At 40.3% G+C, this 21,177-nt stretch overlaps 1 long non-coding RNA gene across 1 annotated transcript in view; it reads right to left on the bottom strand.

Moving 5' to 3' along the window:
* Positions 1 to 21,177, bottom strand: part of LOC126930968 (uncharacterized) — an 80,020-nt gene that overhangs the window by 45,292 nt on the left and 13,551 nt on the right. The window contains exons 2-3 of the long non-coding RNA XR_007717736.1: positions 5,950 to 6,064; positions 1,190 to 1,333 (exon numbers count right to left, since the gene is read on the bottom strand). This is a non-coding gene — a long non-coding RNA (uncharacterized LOC126930968). The remainder of the gene's footprint in view (positions 1 to 1,189; positions 1,334 to 5,949; positions 6,065 to 21,177) is intronic.

Raw genomic sequence — 21,177 nt, 5'->3', positions numbered from 1 at the left:
ATTCCTGGATAATTTTTCCCTGGAGATTGTTATATTTCAGCAAATGCAGAGCTACTTCATTCTTTCTAGTGGCTGTATACTACCCCCTAGTATGGATGGTACACAATTTTTGTTTGATTTATTTAATACAAATTACATTTATTTAACTTGAACAATGTAATGTTTACATACACACACACACACACACATTGTGAAATAATTACTCCATTCAAGCCAAGTGACATATTGACATATTCATTGTCTTATGAAGTTACCATTTTTTCTTTGTTGTGAGAACACTTAAGATGTACTCTTTTAGCAAATTTCAAGTTTACAAATAGAGTATAACTACCTATACATAGTTACCATACTGTACGTTAGACCTCTAGAATGTATTCCTCATACATACTTGAAATTTTTCATCCTTTAACCAGATCGACCCAGTTCTTCCCTGCACTTGACCTAGTAGCCATCATTCTACTCTTACCATGAGTTAGACTTTCAGAGGCGCCACCTGTAAGTGAGCTCATTCAGTGTATTTCTGCTTCTGACTTATCTCACAAGCAAAATGTCCTGAAACGTCCGTGCTTTACAAATGGCAGGATTTTCTTCTTTTTAAAGGTGAAATAATATTCTGTGTGTGTGTCGGGGGTGGTGGTGGTTGTGTGTGTAAACAGAGAGAGAGAAGTAATGTGATTGTAATAAGAGTTACATTTGTGGAATATGGGTGAAGAGTAACTGAGAATTCTTTGTACTATTCTGATAACATTTGTAGATCTCAGATTGTATCAATAAGTTGTATATAACATATAATATCTATGTAAATAGATATTATATTTAATATATAAATATAACATCTATGTAAATATATATTATATATAAATCCTATATACTAATAATATATATCTACGTAATTATATATTACATATAACTGATATATATATGAGACTTTCTCCTGCCTCTTACAGCATTTCTGTTTTTCCCCATGTTAACTCTCAGCTGTTTCCTGTGGAAAATAAAAAGTAATATAATGGCATAATAATACTGGGGGTGCCTAGGAAGAAGCTGTGTGGCTGAAGCTTGCCCAAGAGCAGAGGGCCTGCATCTCCTATTACACCAGAAGCACCGATTTCCCAAAACAGACACCTGGTGTTGACAGGGATCTTGCATCCCACATCCACTCCCAGCACCTGAGGCTGTTTCTGCTCACCTGCTTGGTGTCTGGGTGATGGTCCCCAGAGGCGAGGGTGGCACTTGTCCCATGCCACCTTTATCTCTTTCCTGCTGGACTGACCACTGGTCTTGGATGCTGATTCTCAGGATCATTATCTTCTTACTTGCTGTTGCCATAATTCTGTTGGATGGAAAAATACACACACACGTAGGTAGGTAGGTATGTATGTATGTATGTACATGTGTATGTACCTATATACACACACACCTCTGAGTTTACTTTCATTTTTATTTTGTTCCTTCTCTCAAAATATAATAGCATCATATATAAAAATGTATATATACACACACACCATACACACGTACATATGAGGCCACACGGATATATGTACATACAAGTAGGTAATACAAATATTTTTATATTTGTTTGTATGTGCATGCATATGTGTTATGTATGTATGTATGTGTACACACACACGCGCACACACACACACGTATATATATGAAATGAGATAGCGAGAGTGTATGCACCGTTGAGCCAGTCCCCAAGGAGAAAGATACAAATCTCTACCTTTCCCTTTGGGGAGTTGGGCTAAGGATTTTGGTCAGTGCTTTTCCTTTACAAAGCACCTTGTAGCCCCATCATTTTTCCAAGGTCATGCATTTTCTATTTACAGATATTGACTGGGAAGAAGATCCCTTTCTGCTTCAGGGTCTCCGGTGTGACATAAAACTCACTTAACGCATCTAGGATGTGTTGGTGTGATGTGAGCCCTAGGGGAGTCTCTGGGTGCTGCAAGGCAGAGCTGGGGAAGCCATGCTTGCCTTGTCAGTTCAGGGGCTATGACAGTCAGAGAAAGCAGGCAAATGCTGAGCATACAGGTAAGGAAGATGATGGTGACCACACACTTGAAAGAAACACAAACAGTGTTGTGGGATAATGTGGACGGTTGATGCTTGGGTATAAAGTATGCAGACCTCCCTCCTGTGAGGAAGATCCAGGAAGGGCAGGTCCTTCTGCCATAAAGAAGTGACACGCCAGAGCTCAAAGTCTGTACACGTGGCACTTAGTACCTGATTCTAAAACTATGGCCCCTGGGTTATGACAGAGGCCTCCTGATGACTGCGGGAATTCCAAGGGCAGCCTGAGGACCTGCCCCAGTGCTGTGGATGTGTCTGGAGAACCATCAGGGTGATGGCAGGGCTGTGGAGTGCCCACGGCTTGCTGTGCCTTAATTACATGGAAGTCCTACCCCCATGACAGGCTGGACTTTCAGGGGCATAAATCAAAACTACAGAGAGTTGGCATGGTTTTGGCTGTGAAGGTGATCAATTCCCTTCTGCTTCCCAGAGGCCTGTGTACCAGTGAGAAATGTCCCGTGAGGCTCTGGGCACCTCTGCGTTTATTTTAATTATTATTTTGTTCCTTTTACTACCAAAATATAATGGCATCATTCTTTGTGTACTTGCAGACAGAGTCCACTGAAGGCAGGTGGCAAAGCCTCCCTACAAGCTGCCCTTCTGTGCTGTATTTTTCAAATCCACACAGAGAGCAATGAGATGGGTGAAATCTCTTTGGAGATCGCAAAGCTCTTTGGCACTTGCAAAGGCAGAATGTTTCTGCCTAGGGATGATTTTCAAAGTATTTAACAACTGGCATGGTGGGCCAAGAGCTGAGAGTTGATTCTAGATCCACCTGCTGTGCTGGCCACTGACACTTCTACTGATGGCCTTGCGGAGTTGGGTGCAAGTATCCCAGAAGTGGAGCCTCACAAGGAGACAGGAGATGATTGGATGACACAGCCGGGCACCTGGGGTAGCAGCTGCCACCCAAAAGCAGCACAGATCGTCCACGTGTGCTTCCGGGCGGCGTCACCTGAGGGAGGCTGCTGCATTTGAGTAGAGGCAGGGGACAGCCCAGGGTGACTTCTAGGCGATTCTTCTTGGCAGGGTTATTGTCCACATGATGCTAAATATGCCTTCCAGCTATCTGCTGCTGAAGTCTCAGTTATGCACCTGCCTCTTTACTCTTTCTAGATTCCAAATGAAAGTCGATCCCAGTAGCCACCCAGGGGCTTGCCTTCCCGAGGCATCTTGGTTTTCTCTCCTGAAACTTCACTGGCTCTTGTTCTCTATCCCCACCTTTAACACCCACCCCACAACATGTACCCTAGCACTTTACTTAGAGCTAAAAGCTCAAGCACAACTGCTCTTTTTTTCCATCTTCACAGCAAACATTTCTGCTTCTTATGCTTTCCTAGAGAACAGTCACTCCTCCCTGCCCAGGAAACTCCAAGGCAAGAGACAGATGAATCTCAGGAAGAAAAATTGGCTGCCATAGCAACTTGGAACATATGGAATTCTGACACTTTGGCTGGGTACATTTTCCAGGAAAGAGGGTCACTCCAGAAATCAGACCCTCTTTCCTTGTGGCTGGTTGCATCTAGAATTCCAAGGATAAATTCCTCCCAAAGAGTGATGCTCAAATAGGAACATCATTTGGAAAGAGCGCAGCACAGACAGACCTTCGCATGTACCAAGGAGCCCACATCTACGCAGGAGAGTCATTCATCAGCTACCGCAGCACTGACCCACTTTTGGATTTTTTGAAAAATAACTTTTCTATGTTTTCTTCTTATTATTATTATTAATCCATTCCAGCAGGTCTCAACATCAAGTTATTTTTTTAATAAAATGCAGCATTATTTCATCACTCACCACTCAATAGTACAAAAATCAAACAGACACATATCCATTAGAATGGCTGAAAAGAAACTAAAAAAGCAGAAAACATTGAGTGCTGACAAATATCTGAGAGAAATCACAAATATCGTCATTGGGAGGTTAATTGGTACATTTATCAAAATGTCTACTAAAGTTGAACTGGGATTTACCCCATGTGGCAGATAGAATACTGGCCCTCCAATGATGTTCTCATTGTACCCGAAGCCTGGGAGTGCGTGATCTTCCAGGGTACAAGGTCTCTGCAAAGGTGACTAGCTAAGGACCTTGAGATGGCAGATGATCCTAGGTTATCTTATTGAGCTCAATGTCATCACAAGGGTCCTTGTAAAAGGGAGGCAGAAGGACCTAAGTCAGAATAAGGGGAGGTGATGATGAAAGAGATGAGAATGATGCACTTTGATGTTGGAGGAAGGGGCCAGGAGCCAAGGAATGTGGACACCTCTAGAAGCTGGAAATGACAAAGAAACACAGTCCCTTAGTGCCAGAAGGAAGCAGCCCTGGCTACACTTTGTTTTTCACCTTGTAAAGCTAAAGTTCTGGCCTCCAGAACTGTAAGGTAATACATTTGTATTACTTTAAGTTACAAAGTATGTAGTAATTTGTTATACTAGCAATAAGAAAGTAATATGCCCTCTGACTCAGCAGTTCAAACTCCTAACTCTGAAACAAACAAAACAAAAAAACAAACCCCAAAACTATACCCAAGAGAAATGCATGCAGGTGTTCACCAAAGACACCCACAAGCCTGTTTGCCCAAACTGGAAATGACTCCAGATGCTTGTAAACAACAGAACAAACAAATATAATACGATACAGTCATATAATAGCATACTGTTTAGGAATAAGAATGACCAAACCTGCAACTATGCACAATAGCACAGATGATACTCCTAACAAAGGTATCATGTTGAAAGAGGGAAGTGATAAGTTTTGGCTGTGTCCCCACCAAAATCTCGTCTTGAATTGCAGTTCCCCAACGTGTGGTAGAAAGAACCCGGTGGGAGGTAATTTAATCATGAGGGTGGTTACCCTCATGCTGTTCTTGTGATAGTGAGTGAGTTCTCACGAGATCTGATGATTTTATGAGGGGCTTTTCCCTGGCTTCACTCTGCACTTCTTGCTGCCACCATGTGAAGAAGGACATGTTTGCTTCCCCTTGCACTATGATTATAAGTTCCCTGAGGCCTCCCAGCCATGCTGAACTGTGAGTCAATTAAACCTCTTTCCTTTCTAAATTTCCCAGTCTTGGGTATGCCTTTATTAGCAGCATGAGAATGGACTAATACAGGAAGTCAGACACAGAATAGAACAAAGTAACCTCTAAAGCTGACAGAGCTATGCCATGGTGTTGTAGTCAGTACCATGTTACCCTAAGGGGGAGGGTCATAAATAGACATAGTCATGAGGAATGAGTCTGGTATTCTAGTAATATTCAATTTCTTGCTCTGAGTGTATCACTTTGTGAAAATTCATCAGACTGTACATGTATGTGCACTTTATATTATATTATAAATGCACTTTTTGCATCTATTTCGGGGTTCAGTAAAAAGTTTACAAAAACAGACACCAAATTTTAATATGGATTCAAGTCAAAGACACAGGTCACTATGGCTCCACCTCTGTGCAGGCTCAGTGGGAAGCCTGGTGGTCAGGTGCAATGACACTATTTGAATCCCTGAAGGGTCTCTTCCCTTCACATCCCATTATCCCTACACTGTTGAATTTTGGGTTTTTGGGTATCCTGGAAACCTTGAACTTGCCTATGATGGAGGAGGGGGCTGCTTAACAGAGCCTCAGAACCCAGGCGGGCATCCCTGTTTTTGGACCAAATATGGGCAACCTGTTGGCTGTCAATGAGAGGTGGGCCTCCCCAGAGAATAAGGAGAAGGACATCAGCCAAACCACAGTCTTCCCAGCTCCCTGACAACGGTGATAAGAGAGTGAAGGGCTCAGACTTAGAGTCTACACTGCACAATTCCCTCCTCTTATTGCAAGACAACAAGACTTTTATTTAGCCTGGGGGAAAGCAAAGAAACAAAACCAACAACTCACTTCATGAGGATGCATCTGAATTTTTATGCCTGATCCTTGGGTCACCAGTGTTTGAAGTGCCTTCAGTCTTTGTTGTGTGTTTTGCACTCAGTGGGTAAGTCCAGTTTTTGTTTGCCTTGGGAAGAGAAGGGAGGAAGAAGAGCACCAGTTAGAACCTTAAAAGAGGCAATATGAAAGGACTTTCCACTCATTCCCAGTATTTAGCATTCCCTGAGTGTCCAGTGTTGTGCATGTGGCACTTGGGAATAGGCAGAGGAACAGGCTCTGTCTAGACCAGTGGGTCTCAAATTGATCTTGCCACAGGCCATGAGTGTGGATCACCTTCCCTAAGTTCCTGCTTTGCGGGAGAAAAAGAGCTTCCTAACACAAGTTCAATGAGCAACTCCTGCATGGTAAGTACCTGTCCAAGCACCACACATTTATTAGTTGATTTAATCTTTACAAGACACCTTAACTTCTCTGAGTCTCAATTTCCTTGCATTTAAATGGGAACTATAACAATGTCAGCTCCGAGAAGTTTTTGTAATGCGACAAAAATAGCTTAAAGTACAGAAGGATTGGTACATTTTAGGTTCTCAGGAAATTATAGCTAATATTTTAATTGCTCTATAAACTAAATGCCACATATAATCCAGAGACAATACACGCAGTCTCAGCCTTCTTCTCTCTGTGAGTGTCCTTCGGAGCATAAAGACTTCTGTAGAATGTCTTTGGTAGAATTGCTTTAGATGTTTTGTTGGTTTATTTGTTTTTGAGTCATTCATGCAGCGTTTATGTTTCTTGGTGTGACTGGCTTTTCTTGCCAGACATCTCTCTACAATCACTTCTGTATGGTTTGAAAAGAGTACTTGATTTCACTCCTAAGCATGCACTTGATTGGTTTAAGTTACTGGTTCTCAACTGGAGGCAACTTTGCACACCCCAGGCATTTAGCAGTGTCTGGAGACAATTTTGGTTGTTACAATTGTGGGGCTGCAACAGGCGTTAAGTGAGTAGAGGCCGGGAGTGCTGATAAACAAGCTACAATGCACAGGTCAGCCCCTGCACAAAGATTTATTTGTCCTCACGTATCAATGTCATGAGGTGGAAAAGTGCTCGAGTGAACAATCTACTCTTAACCCTTTAAGTGAACAGTACACTAACATCTACTAGACATGTTTTCTCAGAACTTATTTGGAATATTTTCTGTACAGCCTCTTGCCACTTGCATTGTGTTTTCATCTCCCTGGAAACCCCACCCGCCCTGTCTATACTGGCATGATTCATTCACTCATCGCCTTCAGATCATTGGGCAAGTGGCGCTTTCTCCACGAGGCCGGCCCTCCCCACTCTCCATCATTTCTATCCTCCATTCATGGTCTAGTTCTCTCTTCAGTGCTCAACAACAACATTCTGCACAATTTTACTCTCCTTTTTTCTTATCTCTGGTGTGTAAGTCCCGCCCTGGTGCCGAGAAATGTGCCTGGCTCATGAGGAACTGAATAAATATTGTTTTAATGATGATCTATGAGATGGCAGTGCTCTCTGGACACCTTGCGAGTCTGCAGGTAGAGTGACAAACTCTGCTAGGTTGCAGAGGACTGAGGAGGTTCTTCATATGCAGGATTTCCAACTCTAAAACACGACAGTCCCAGGCAAACCAGATGACTAAGTCACTCTAAGGACTCTAAGGGTTCAAAGTTCAGCAAGAGACGACTAAAAACCACCAAGACTGGGGAAGGGGAGGCATGAAAATGCTGCCTACCAGTGGCCATCACACCTTCAAACATAGCAGAATAATTTGGCAAGCTGGTTGTATTAGTCAGGGTTCTCTAGAGGGACAGAATATATATATAGCCTAGCCTCCCAGCCTACATCTTTCTCCTGTGCTGGATGCTTTCTGCCCTCAAACATTGGACTCCAGGTTCTTCAGTTTTGGGGACTCAGACTGGTTCTCCTTGCTCCTCAGCTTGCAGACAACCTATTGTGAGACCTGTGATTGTGTGAGTTAATACTTAATAAATGTGCCTATATATCGCTTGCATTATATGTATTAATATATAATATATTATATAATTATATATTATATATTATATGTTTATATATTATATCATGTGATTATATATTATGTATTATGCATATTATAACATATAATCATATGGTTATATATTATGTATATTATAATATATAATCATATATTATATAATTATGTATTATATATTATGTATATTATATATAATCATATATTATATGATTATATATTATATATTATGTATATATAATATATAATCATAATATATAATATATGTTTTGTATATTATAATATATAATCATATATTATGTAATCATATTTTTATATATTTTATATAATGATATATTATATGATTACATATTTATAATGTATAATTATATATTATATAATTATATGTAATCAGATATTATATCATTATATATAATAGGATATAATATATATATTTTTGTAGCAGGACGAGCCACAGACAAAACCCCTCAGACAACCGGTTAAAGAAGGAAGAGGCTTTATTTGGCCAGGAGCGTCAGCAGACTTGCATCTCAAGAACTGAGCTCCCTGAAGAAAGAGTTCCTGGCCCTTTTAAAGGCTTACAACCCTAAGGGGTCCACGTGACAGGGTCATGATAGATTGAGCAAGCATGGCGTAAGTGACTATGTCCACATACGTTAGCGGTGGGGGCAAGCAATGCAAGTATTTCTCCATACCATTGTCTGTGATCTATAGATAGCAACAAGCGATTAGGATGGGGGTTAATCTTTAATCTACAGACCTGGCTGGTGGCTCCAATCATTCTGTTGTTTTTCAGCTTTTACTTCCTCCATCTGTTCGGAGACAGGAGATAGTAAGAGAAATGGCCTCTCTCCTCATTCCCTCCTTTGAGAACCTCACTCACTAGTGGGAGTTCTCACTCTCATCCTCGCTATCTAGATCTTCCTGTGAGACAGATTGATAGTAATTCATGTAATACACTTGTGCTGAGGTCTTTTGATGAACTAAGGTAGTAACAAAACCTTTTAGTAACTGGAGAAATATGCATAACATATAGAGGAGTGACATGCAGGTTCCTAACACTATTATTATTCCTATTATAAGAATTTTAAATCCTCCTAGAGCTGAAAATCATTTTCCAAACAGGGATCCAGGATCAAATCCATGCCAAACCTGCACATGTGCCAGCTTTGTCATGTCTCTAACTATATTTTTGACTACTTGTCCTTGATCATCTATTTGCAGACAGCAATTGGTCAAGTTGAATTTTTCAGACTCCTTCTTCAGCTGCCAGCAAATAGTCTAAGGCCAATCTATTCTGATAGATGGCATTTCTCATTTGGGTTTCCTGCCAGGCTAAAAGAGTCAAAGCTCTGCCAGTTTCATTAGTGATTATTTCTAAGATGGCCTGTAACCATATGACCCAGTAGAGCATGTAGATGGGGGTTTGGTACCCCCATGAGCCATTTTGTGTCCATGTGGCGCCTATAGTACTGAATGATTATTTCGGGGTATCACTCCTCATCTTTCCAATTTCCTATAGCTATGCTTCTCTTTTCTCAGGAGGCATAGACAGGGAAACCTAGGAGCTCACCTTTTTTTTACAGGCAGTAGGAAAAGCATGACTTAACGGTGCCAATGACACAACTACCTGCCCATTGGTCAGGTAACTTGGTGTAGGCTCTGTGCCCATATATCCTGTATAGCCCAGCGGGAGTCATCCAGTCTCGTTGAGATTCTGGATGGGCCCAAACAGTCTGTAACTTGGGAAATTTGCTGAATGGACTCTTTTCAGTGCAGTTGAGACCCCACCAGGTGACTGTCCCTGTCATGCTGTTATACAGCTTTTGTTCTAGGCAATTGAGCCTTCCCACAGGGATGGTGAAGTTCTTCCCCTCTCTACCTACACAGTATTGTCCAATAATCGAGGTTTTCAAGACCCAGAAGTTGCTAGTTTGGGCCTTCGGTACCAGAATTATATCAGGAACTGGATCAGTAGGCACCAATTCTCGGGCTTCCAAAGGCCATCGCTCTCCTATAGTGGTTCCCAGGACCGGTCCTACCATATTCCAGGTGTCAGGACTCCAAGCACTGGTCCCTTCTCGGTGTTCAGCCACTGTGTTGATCCTCATGGGACCTGCCCTGCACCACTCTGACGAGGCATTCCACCAGGGCAAATGCCTACCCAGGCGTGCTCTTAGGATCCATGTCGCTCAAGCTTGCCAGAGTCCCCCGCAGGGATGCACTGCAGGGCAGGCTTAAGCCACCTAAGGGGCTGCCTCGACTGTCCATCAACCACCTCACTTCTCAATCAGGAAACCAAGAAATGTAGCAGGATGAGCTGCAGACAAAACCCCTCAGACACCAGGTTAAAGAAGGAAGAGGCTTTATTCGGCTGGGAGGTCGGCTGACTTGCGTCTCAAGAACTGAGCTCCCTGAAGAAAGAGTTCCTGGCCCTTTTAAACGCTTACAACCCTGAGGGGTCCACATGAAAGGGTCATGACAGATTAAGCAAGCATGGGGCATGTGACTATGTCCACATACGTTAGCAGTGGGGGTAAGCAATGCAAGTATTCTCCAAACCACTGTCTGTGATCTATAGATAGCACAAGCAATTAGGGTGGGGGTTAATCTTTACCCTACAGGCCTGGCCAGTGGTGCTGATCAGTCTGTTGTTTTTCAGCTTTTACTTCCTCCTTCTCTTCAGAGACAGGAGACAGTAAGAGAAATGGCCTCTCTCCTCATTATCATATATATAATATATAATTATATCCTATTATATATAAATATGTTATATATAATTATATCCTATTATATATAATATATAATTATATCCTATTATATATAAAATATATTATATATAATTATATCCTATTATATATAATATATATTATATATAATTATATCCTATTATATATAAAATATATTATATATAATTATATCCTATTATATATATATTAATATATAATGCAAGCAATATATAGGCACATTTATTAAATATTAACTCGCACAATCACAGGGTTCCACAATAGGTTGTCTGCAAGCTGAGGAGCAAGGAGAACCAGTCCGAGTCCCAAAACTGAAGAACTTGGAGTCCAATGTTTGAGAGCAGGAGGCATCCGGCACCCGCTGGAAGACCAGGCCAGTCTAGCCTTTTCACATTTTTCTTGCTGTTTTACATTCTAGCCATGCTGGCAGCTGATTGGATGGTGGCCACCCAGATTAAGGGTGTGTTTTCCTTTCCCAGCTGACTGACTCTAATGTTAACCTTTATTGGCAACACCCTCACAGACACATTGAGGATCAATACTTTGCATCCTTCAATCCAATCAAGTTGACACTCAGTATTAACCATCACAATGGACAATCATACAGATTTCTGGACCCAATTTCCCCAAGATTCTGATTCAGATTTTCTGGGACAGGGCCCCAGAATTGGTATTAATGTATAAATCAACAGCTCCTCAGTGGGTAGTCTGGATAGGCCTTCAGACTACTCCTAAAGAAATTCTACTTGGGACTAAACCCTTCACCAGACACAGTCCATAAAATCGCATTTTGCCAAGGAGACTATGACAAAGTAGCATCTGAAATTCAGCAGGCATTCTGAGACAGCCCCAGCCCCGGGAAGTGAAGCACTTTCAGGATGTGATTAATGACACCAGGCGAGACACTTTTAATTTGGATTCTTCAGCAAACCGAATTCTCTGTGATAAATTAATCACGAGGAGAAAGAGAGAGGCGTGCAACTCCCCCCAGGGAGCCAAGAGGCTGGCAAGGCTCTCTCCACAGAAAGCTTATTCCAGAACAAGACGCACAGTGTTGGGGGAAGGTTCCAGAGAGCCACACCCAGAGGAGAGGAGGCCCAGGGCACCAGACTCACCTGCACGCCTGCGGAGAGCAAAGGGGATGTCTCTGCATCCCACACTGCCAAGGTAGCCCCCTTTTCTAATCACACAAGCACTTGGCTCTTGGAGATGCCTAGTTTTGGTTTCTGAAGGATGAAGTGAACTAGAATCATCTTTAAAAAATTAATGCTAGAAAAGCATATCCACTAGGAGTACACATGATAAAGTACTCATTTTAATTCTGAATATTCAGCCTGTGAAAGAGAAACTCTGTGTACCTGCGAACTTTTCCAAATGAATGGCCGGTGACATCTCTGAGATTTCTTGCCCTTTCTTTGTTCATTCACTTCTCTTTTCGTTCTTCTAAGAAAGCTGAACTCTAAACAAATTTGTACCTTGAGCTATATATATATATGTGTGTGTGTGTTTGTATAAAATGTTAAATTTTTAGATATAATATAAAATCTAATAAATATATAATGTTAATTTATACGGTTTTTCTGTCAAAGGTATATACGTGCGTGTGTGTGTATGTATATATGTGTGTGTGTATGTATATTTATATACACATACATATCTTTTTCTAAAGTATCAATTTAATATTATTGTATGAAATAATTATTTCAGTTTTTCTACTAGTAGAGCTGCCATGGAGTTTTTGTTGTTGTTGTCATTTAATATATATCCTTTTTTAGAGGCCGGGTCTCACTCTGTCACCTAGGTTGAAGTGTAATGGAATGACCTTGACTCACTACAACGTCTGTCTCCCAGATTCAAGTGATCCTCCCACCTCAGCCTCCTGAGTAGCTGGGACTACAGGTGTTAACCACCACACCCGGCAAATTTTTTTATTTTTGATGGGACAGGGTTTCCCCATGTTGTCCAGGCTGGTCCCAAACTCGTGAGCTCCAGTGATCATGCGACCTCGGCCTCCCAAAGTGCTGGGATTACAGAAGTGAGCCACCATGCCCGGCCAAATCTCTACCATTTTTTAATGTGGTTGGTTCTTGTCGAGTTTTAAGACTTGCTTTCTGTATTTTTGGATACAAATCCTTTGCCAGATGTGTTTTGCAAATATTTTCTCCCAGTATTTGACTTTTAAAAAATTCTGTTAACTTTCTGAAAGCAGAAGTTTTAATTTTAATAAAGTCAAACTTATCTTTTTTTAATGAATCATGCTTTTGAAGTGTTATCTAAAAACTCATCATCAAAGGCAAGTTTGTCTAGACTTTTTCCTATGTTATCTTTTAGAAGTTTTATGGTACTCTATTTTACATTAGATCTAAGATCTGCTGTAAGTTATTTTTTGTGACAATGGTAAGTACTGTGTGCATCTGAATTCTTTTCTCCAGCCCCCACACCACTTTCTTTTATGCATAGAATTGTTCCAGCACCGCTTGCTGAAATGACTCTTCTCCTGCATTTGTTCCTCTATCAAAAGTCAGTTGATTCTATTTGTGAGAGCCTATTGCTGACTCCCTCTTCTGTTCCATCCATCCCTTTGTCTTTTCTTTCTCCAATACCACAGTCTAGATGACCTTTGGGGCTTTGGGGCTTTGGGGCTTCACAATGCCAGCAGCGTCGGTCAGCTCACTCTGTTCTTCCTGGGCACTGTATTGGCTACTCTTGCTTCCTGGCTTTATGGCTCCTGGCCTCCTGGCTTCCTGGCTTTATGGCTTTATCTGCCCCACGTAGTCACATTGGACATTAATTGTGATTATCTATATTTCCCTGTCTTTCCAGATTTGGGAGTAACGGTGCTGTAACCTAAAGTCTCTGATGTGCATAATAAAAGTTGTGGATTTTCAGTTTGTTGAGCTCCTTTCTTGTTTTATGAATGGGAGTGGTGACTTTTAAGCGATTCCCATGCTGGAGGTGAAACCAGCAGTCCTGGATGTTGCATTCAGAACTGAGCAAGCTCACTGGGATTGGACAGCAGATTCTGAAGATGAAACCTAGTTTTGGCTTTTTTAAAAAGCAATGTCAGGCTAGATTGATCGTATGCAAATGGAATTCCGCCATTTTATCTTAGTTCATACTATATTTTATGCTTTTTGTTGGCAACAACATTTCTGAAATAATTTTTATAATATGTAAAATTTACATACAGAAGAGAAATAAATGAAATCTTCTCTTGGTGGCTTTTAGGGTCAGAAAATTCTATTAGGTATTGTATTAATCTGTTCCATGACAGAAATGTCTCATCTGCTATCCTGAATTTAAACCATGTTACATAATGTAATTTGCTCCCTGTGTTTTTTTCTGAAACATGAAGCCTTCATAAAACAAGATTCTTCCATTGGAAAACATTAAAAAAACAACTCATTTTCATTTTTTTCATTTATAACTTCAGATACAATTCTTTCTTTTTTCTTTTATTACTATATTTAGCAGCCAATAATTATAATAAATTATTGAGCAACAAAAAATCACAGATCGATTAGCACAGTTTCACATACTTGGCAAGCAGGGAAAAATCCAGGCTGAAATGAAAGGGCAGGGGCACAACACTGATAAGAACTGGAACCATCAATTGAATCTGTTTTAGTAAATTATTTTGACCTTTGGAAATCTTCCAATTGGTGATCAAATCTCTCTCTCTCTCTCTCTCTCTATCTATCTATGTATCCACACACATAAATGTCATAAAAAGTAGGATGGGGATGACAGATTCTGACCTTAGAATTAACAAGACACTTCTGAATGAAGAGATACAAGTTGTAATGGTCATCTGTTGCTTCATAAAAAATTACCAAACAATGAATGCCTCAAAGCAACACACACTTAACATCTCAGCCTTTCTGTTGGCCAGGAGTCTGGGTCTGGATTAACTGGATCCTCAGCTCAGGGTCTTGTTGGATTGCAGTCAGAGTTGCAGGACTGTATTTCCATTTGAGGCTCAAGGAGCCCTTCCAAGCTCACATGGCTGTAGGCAGAACTTAGTTCCTGTGATTGTAGGACTGAGGTTCTCAGCTCCTAGAGGATGCCAACAGTTCCCCATCACGTGGCTTCCTCTATAGGCAGTTCACAATACAGCAAGCATAGCAGCACGCTTCCTCAAGACCAGCAGGGGATTGGGTCTGCTTATGTATACACGTGTGTGTGTGATTAAATAAATTTACATATGTAATATATAATGACATGCTTGTATGCATTATAGAGGTGGATAGATATAAATATAGATTTCTCTCTACACAAATGATATATGTATGTGTGTGATATCATAAAAGTAATAACCCATCACCTTTACCATATTCTATTAGAGCAATTAATAACTCCCAAGCCCCACACCCACTCAAGGAGAATATTAATTAAAGGAATGAAAAGGAGGCAGGAGTCACTGGTGGTCACCCCCCTTGGCTTATGCCATCACATGTATAAAATAGCGTTTTATCACTTCCTAAAACAGTATCAGCCTATACCCTTGATCCATGAATTAACTGTTGGATCTAGCCTCAAAAGGCAAGGTCATTCAACAACACTGCAGGTACTGTCCTGGGTGCTAAAAATCCAGGGGTGCCTTCTCTGGCCTGTTCTTTGTTCTCATGGTGCTGATAGTCTAACTGGGAACTCAGGTAATAGATGCATAAGTAACTTTAAAACATAAACACAACTGAAATTATTTCAGATGGACAATAGTACTCTGAAGATAATAACAGTGGATAGTGACTCAAAAAGGAGCTGAGGTGGGATGTTCTCAGAATGTTGAGGGAAATGATCCCAGGAATGGAAGTGCTTAAGTTGAGACCTGAGAAAAAAGGAGAAGCTGCAGGCTGTGGTGGCTCACATCTATAATCCAAGAACTTTGGGAGACCAAGGTGGGTGGATGGCTTGGGATCTGGAGTTTGAGACCAGATTGGGCAATATGACAAAACCCCATCTCTACAAAAAAAAAAAAAAAAAAAAAAAAGAAAGAAAGAAAAGAAAAATTAGCCATGCCTGATGGTGCACACCTGTAGTCCCAGCTACTTGGGAGGTTGAGGTGGGAGGATCACCTGAGAACAGGAGGTGGAGGTTGCAGTGAACTGAGATCACACCACTGCACTCCAGCCTGGGCAACAGAGTGGGACCCTGTCTCAAGAAATAAAAATAAAATTAAGAGATGAGGAGAGGCCATTCACAAAATATTGGAAGAAAGAGGCTTAAAGCCTGATAGCACAATGAAAACAGTGGTGATACGGAAATAAGTCTGGTTTTTCAAGAAGCCAACAGAAGTCCCTTGTGACTGTAAAACAGTGAGAAGGGATAAAGGCATAGGAGGAGAGAGGAAGAGGAGGTGATGGTTTTGAAGAAATTCTTGTCTTTGGGAGCATTCAGCTTGACATTTTACTCATAGAAAGAGCAGGTCCTTTCATTCACAGGCAAAATTCCTGCAGATTTTCAGAGAAAAATATAGTGCCTTTCTATATTTCACTCAATGAAAGCTATAAATAGCATCTATAAATCATCACCAATTTCCAAACCCAAGAAATCTAAAATGACCAGCTTCACTGGCTGATCATTTAACTTTTCACCTCTGGAGAAAGTGCTTCTGATATTGATCCTGACATTCAAACCTCAGGGCAGGAAGGAAGCTCCTCTATCAAAACCCAATAAAGCACAATTACTGTGTAAAGGTGTGATTTTCTATTTGGATAAAACACTCAAATACACTTATTAAGTAGTACATGCAACAGCATTGCCACGAGGGAAGAAAAATCATAGCTAGAGACTCTGAAGGTACCTGGCAAATTTTCTTATACTGTGTTACAAACTTATTTCAAGTCAACATATACTTAATGAGTGCTTACAAGCTGACAGTCCTGTGCTAGGTGCTGTGGACACAGACAGCCCTAAGTCAGAATCCTGCATGCAGAGAGCTTACCATGGGAGAGAGGGCCATGCATGTGTGAGGTGTAATATACTAGCTCAAGGGCTAGCCTAGAAGTTTACATAAAATAAGAACAAAAAAGAAAAGTTATTAATTCCCTGCAAAGAGAATTGTGAATTTAGAAAACTGAGATAGAAAGGATCCCAATTTTGTATAATTAAAAAAGAAAGAATACCTAGGTTTGCAATTTTAGAGTGTACAAATGACACCATTCCATAACTCATTACCTTCCTGCTTCTCGTTAAGGAAGTTTTAAAATCCTTCATCTATAATAAATGACAGTGATAGTCACCTTAAAACACAATAGAGGCAGAACCTTTTCTTCCTAATAGAGCTTACATGGAAATGCCTGGCATGTTCTGCATTTGGAATAGATTGGAGGAAATAGTCTTGGAACAATGCCCTCCGGACAGGAAAGTAACAAGACAACGTGTCCCCTGCCTTTCTGTTTAGCCCAGTCTCTTTGAATTTCCTGAAAACCACTTGTAACACAACTCATTATAAAGCAATTACAAAATATTAAAGAGGCAAATTGAGCCAGTTCCCCATAATCCACTGACACACAGCAGATACATTTTACACATTATCACACATACACACACACAGCTATAAAACTCACACAAAGTGATGAGAGAAGGAGGCAGCTATCCAAGGGTTTCTCGGAAATCCACGAAGTACAAAGACGAATTCTTTCAGACTCATAAGCAAGAGGCTGACACTTGCCACCTACATCACCTAAAACTCTCTCCTAAGTTTCCCAGAGCTCTCTCCTCCTGGGTCATATTGAGCACCTCGTCCTCAGTCTCCCAGCAGCACTCTGGGATCTGCCAGTCAACTTATCACTTTCTAAAACTCAAGACTGGTGTCCTTGATGTAACCTTTCATTACTATTAGAGCAAAGGTCAAACTATTTAACTTGGCCTCTGAGGCCTCAGCTCCTCCGGCCACTCCTACCCTTCCAATCTCCCGCAACACTCCCCTTTGTTCTCTGCATCCAGCCATACTTTCCCCCTTTTTTCCACCCCCACCCACCTGTCACCCTTTCACTGGTTGGCTCTGTCAGTCCTTCTGCTCTTAGCTCATGTGTCACCTCCCTGAAGAAGCGTTCTACACCTTCCAGACAAGGCTACTGTATTAATCAGTGTTTTCTAGAGTGACAGAATATATATATATATAAAACATATATATAATATATAATATATATATATATATATATAATATATAATATATATATATATATATATATATATATATATATATATATATATATATATATAATATATATATAAAATATATATATATAAAAGTTTATTAAGTATTAATTCACATGATCACAAGGTCCCACAATAGGCTGTCTGCAAGCTGAGGAGCAAGAAGAGCCAGTGAGCCAGTTCGAGTCTCAAAACTGAAGAACTTGGAGCTCAATGTTCAAGGGCAGAAAGCATCTAGCACAGGAGAAAGATGTAGGCTGGGAGGCTAGGCCAGTCTAGTTTTTTCACGTTTTTCTGCCTGCTTTATATTTTAGCCACACTGGCAGCTGATTAGATGGTGCCTTCCCAAACACAGATTAAGGGTGGGTCTGCCTTTCCCAGTCCACTGACTCAAATGTTAACCTCCTTCGGCAACACCCTCACAGATACACCCAGGATCAATACTTTGCATCCTTCAATCCAATCAACTTGACACTCAGTATTAACCATCACAGCTACTATGGCCTTCTTGAACACTCCCTGTCTTAGAAACATGCAGCCCATTCAAATTTTTGTGTCCAATGCCTGTCTTAATGACCAGAAGTGACTTCCATAAGGACAGAGACTACAGCTGACTCACTCCATTCATACCACCTAACAATGCCTGGCACATGGTAAGCGTTTCATCAAACTTAGGCTGGAGAAATGAAAGAAGGTAGAGGGGAAGATGCAGACAAGACTGAAAATGGTAACAAGATCTCTGGACAGATAGATGTAAATTTAGTATCCTATGTATACAATGTCTATAACTAGGAATTACTCTATACATTATATAAAGAATTTCTGCTAATCATTGAGTGCAAGAGGGAACGCTTAAACAAAACCTCCAGTGAATATGAGTAAGCAACTGCAGAAGGGGAAACATATAAGGCTAACACCCACATGACAAGGTCTTCAAACTCATCAGTATTTATAAAGTGCAAATTATAAAAAAAACAAGATATTATATGACAATTTTTAATCAGGGCAATTCACGAAGGCAAATAATGCCAAGGATTTCCAGGGATGGGTGGATTTTGGCATCCACATTTGTTGTTGACTTGAACATGGGCTAGCTCAGCCCTCTGGGGAGAAGCCGGACAGTTCCTACTCTACTGAGCGCACTCAAGGCCTATTAAATAGAAGCCCCCACACAAGTATATGTATCAAAGCAACCCTCCAAGTGAAGTGCCTTTCCCAAGATCATGGAGCTGGTGAGTAACAAAGCTTGGGTTTGACTCCAGCAGCCTGGCTCTAGAGTCCATGTTCTTGGCCACTATGCTATGCAGACAGGGAAAAGGTTAGCAGAAATCAACATCTAATACTCTAAGCAAAGCCTGTAGAACACTGAGTTTGCCTCTGAAATGTTCAGTTCTCAAATCACAATATGATATGAGACTGGTACGTTCTATAAGATGAATGACAATAGTTTTTCATGGCTATAGGGACTAAGAGTAATTATGCTAATGGATGTCTCAGAGGAAAATCTTTAGAGACACAAAGGCATTTACACGCACAAACAAGATGAACTTTATTCAGATGCTTCCTACCCAACCTTTAAAACAAAGAGAGGGGGGTACAACACAAAAGCGCATTCCAATAAAAGCTATTCTACAGGGAACAAAGCAGTGGAGTTCCAGAGAAGCCAGTTGCTGCTGGATGGTAAGACTTGACAGAGACAGAATCTAGAACATGACCACAGAGAATAGATTGTACAGTTGGCCCGTCATATCCTTGGGTTCTGCATTCATGGATTCAACCAACTGCAGGTGGGAAATATAGTATTACCAAAATGCAGAACTCACATATGTGCAAGGTTGCCTCTAATTCCTGCCCTTAAGAACTTTTTTTTTTTTTTTTTTGCAAAACCTCTTCCTAAGAGCAGCTGAATTCTTAATAAGAGTTAAGAAGCATAGTTTGAGATTATATATTTCTGACGAGCTTCTAGGTACATGCATATTCTATACTGAAGGCAAAAGCACGAACCTTAATTTAAGACCCAGTAGGAAGTACTAGTTATTTCTTTCATGATTTCTACAATGGCATTTATGATGAGAAAATCCTTCCCCTAGGCAAGATGGTGAAGTTTAGTTTTATGTGTCAATTTAATTGGACCACAGGGTGCCCAGATATTTGGCCAGATGTTATATTGGGTGTGTCTTCAAGGGCATTTCTGGATGAATGCACATTTGAGTGGCTGAACTTTGAGAAAAGCAGATTGCCCTCTCCAATGTGAGTCGACATCCTCCAATCAGTTGAAGAGCTGAAAAGAATAAAACTGTTGAATAAGAAGAAACTCTCTCTGCCTGACTGATTGAGATGGGATATTGGCCTTTTCTGTGTTTCGGTTTTGGACTGAAACATCAGCTCTTCTTGGTTTTCAGGGCTGCCAACATTCAGACTGAAACTTCTACTATCAACTCTCCTATTTATCAGGTCTTTGAACTTGGACTGAAACTACACATCCACTTTCCTGGGTCTCCAGTTTGTTGACTGTAGATCTTGGGACTTCTCAGTCTTCATAACCATATGAGCCAATGTCTTTCATATATATATATATGAGAAAGTATATTTTATATATGAATATATATATTTATATACATATATATTTTTATATATGAATATATATTTTTATATATGAAAATACATATATGCATTTTATGTGTGTGTGTATATATACACACATAAAATAGCATAATATTATATATATTATATATAAAATAAGGAGTTAGCTCAAATTATTGGCTCTGTTTCTCCGGATAATTCTAATAAAGATCAGATATTCATATTCACATATGTGAAAAATGTATATATATAAAAAATATATTCTTCTAGTGCTGTCTCTTTGTGTGTATGTCTAGCTAGCTGCATATTTTAAATTTAGCTCTGGAATTCCTTTAAAATTTATTTTGGCATATGATGTGAAATGGGAACATGATCATAAATCACAGACTGACATCTGCTGAATTTTGTCTAAATTCAACAAGCAGAGGAATGATTCCTTCCTGTAAAAATTTTCAAAATTAAATTGAAATATTTAGTTTTTGGCACAGCAGTTGCACTCTAATTAACATGCATCTCTCAATCTCCATTTTAAACCCAGATTTCACTCAATTATCATACTTGCGTAAGTACTGACCCTAACAGTGTTCTCCCAAATTGCCAGTTATTTTCTCCATACCATGTTCAAATAACTTGTTGCTTTCTCCTTAAATCATACTGGATTTTATAAATACTAGCATCTGCTTTCAAGTGGTGTATTATGTTGCATTGATTTGCGCC

Source organism: Macaca thibetana, chromosome 11 (assembly GCF_024542745.1).
Source record: "Macaca thibetana thibetana isolate TM-01 chromosome 11, ASM2454274v1, whole genome shotgun sequence".
Lineage (NCBI taxonomy): Eukaryota > Metazoa > Chordata > Mammalia > Primates > Cercopithecidae > Macaca > Macaca thibetana.
Note: the sequence above shows the minus strand (reverse complement) of the source record. Positions and strands in the feature narration are given on the sequence as shown.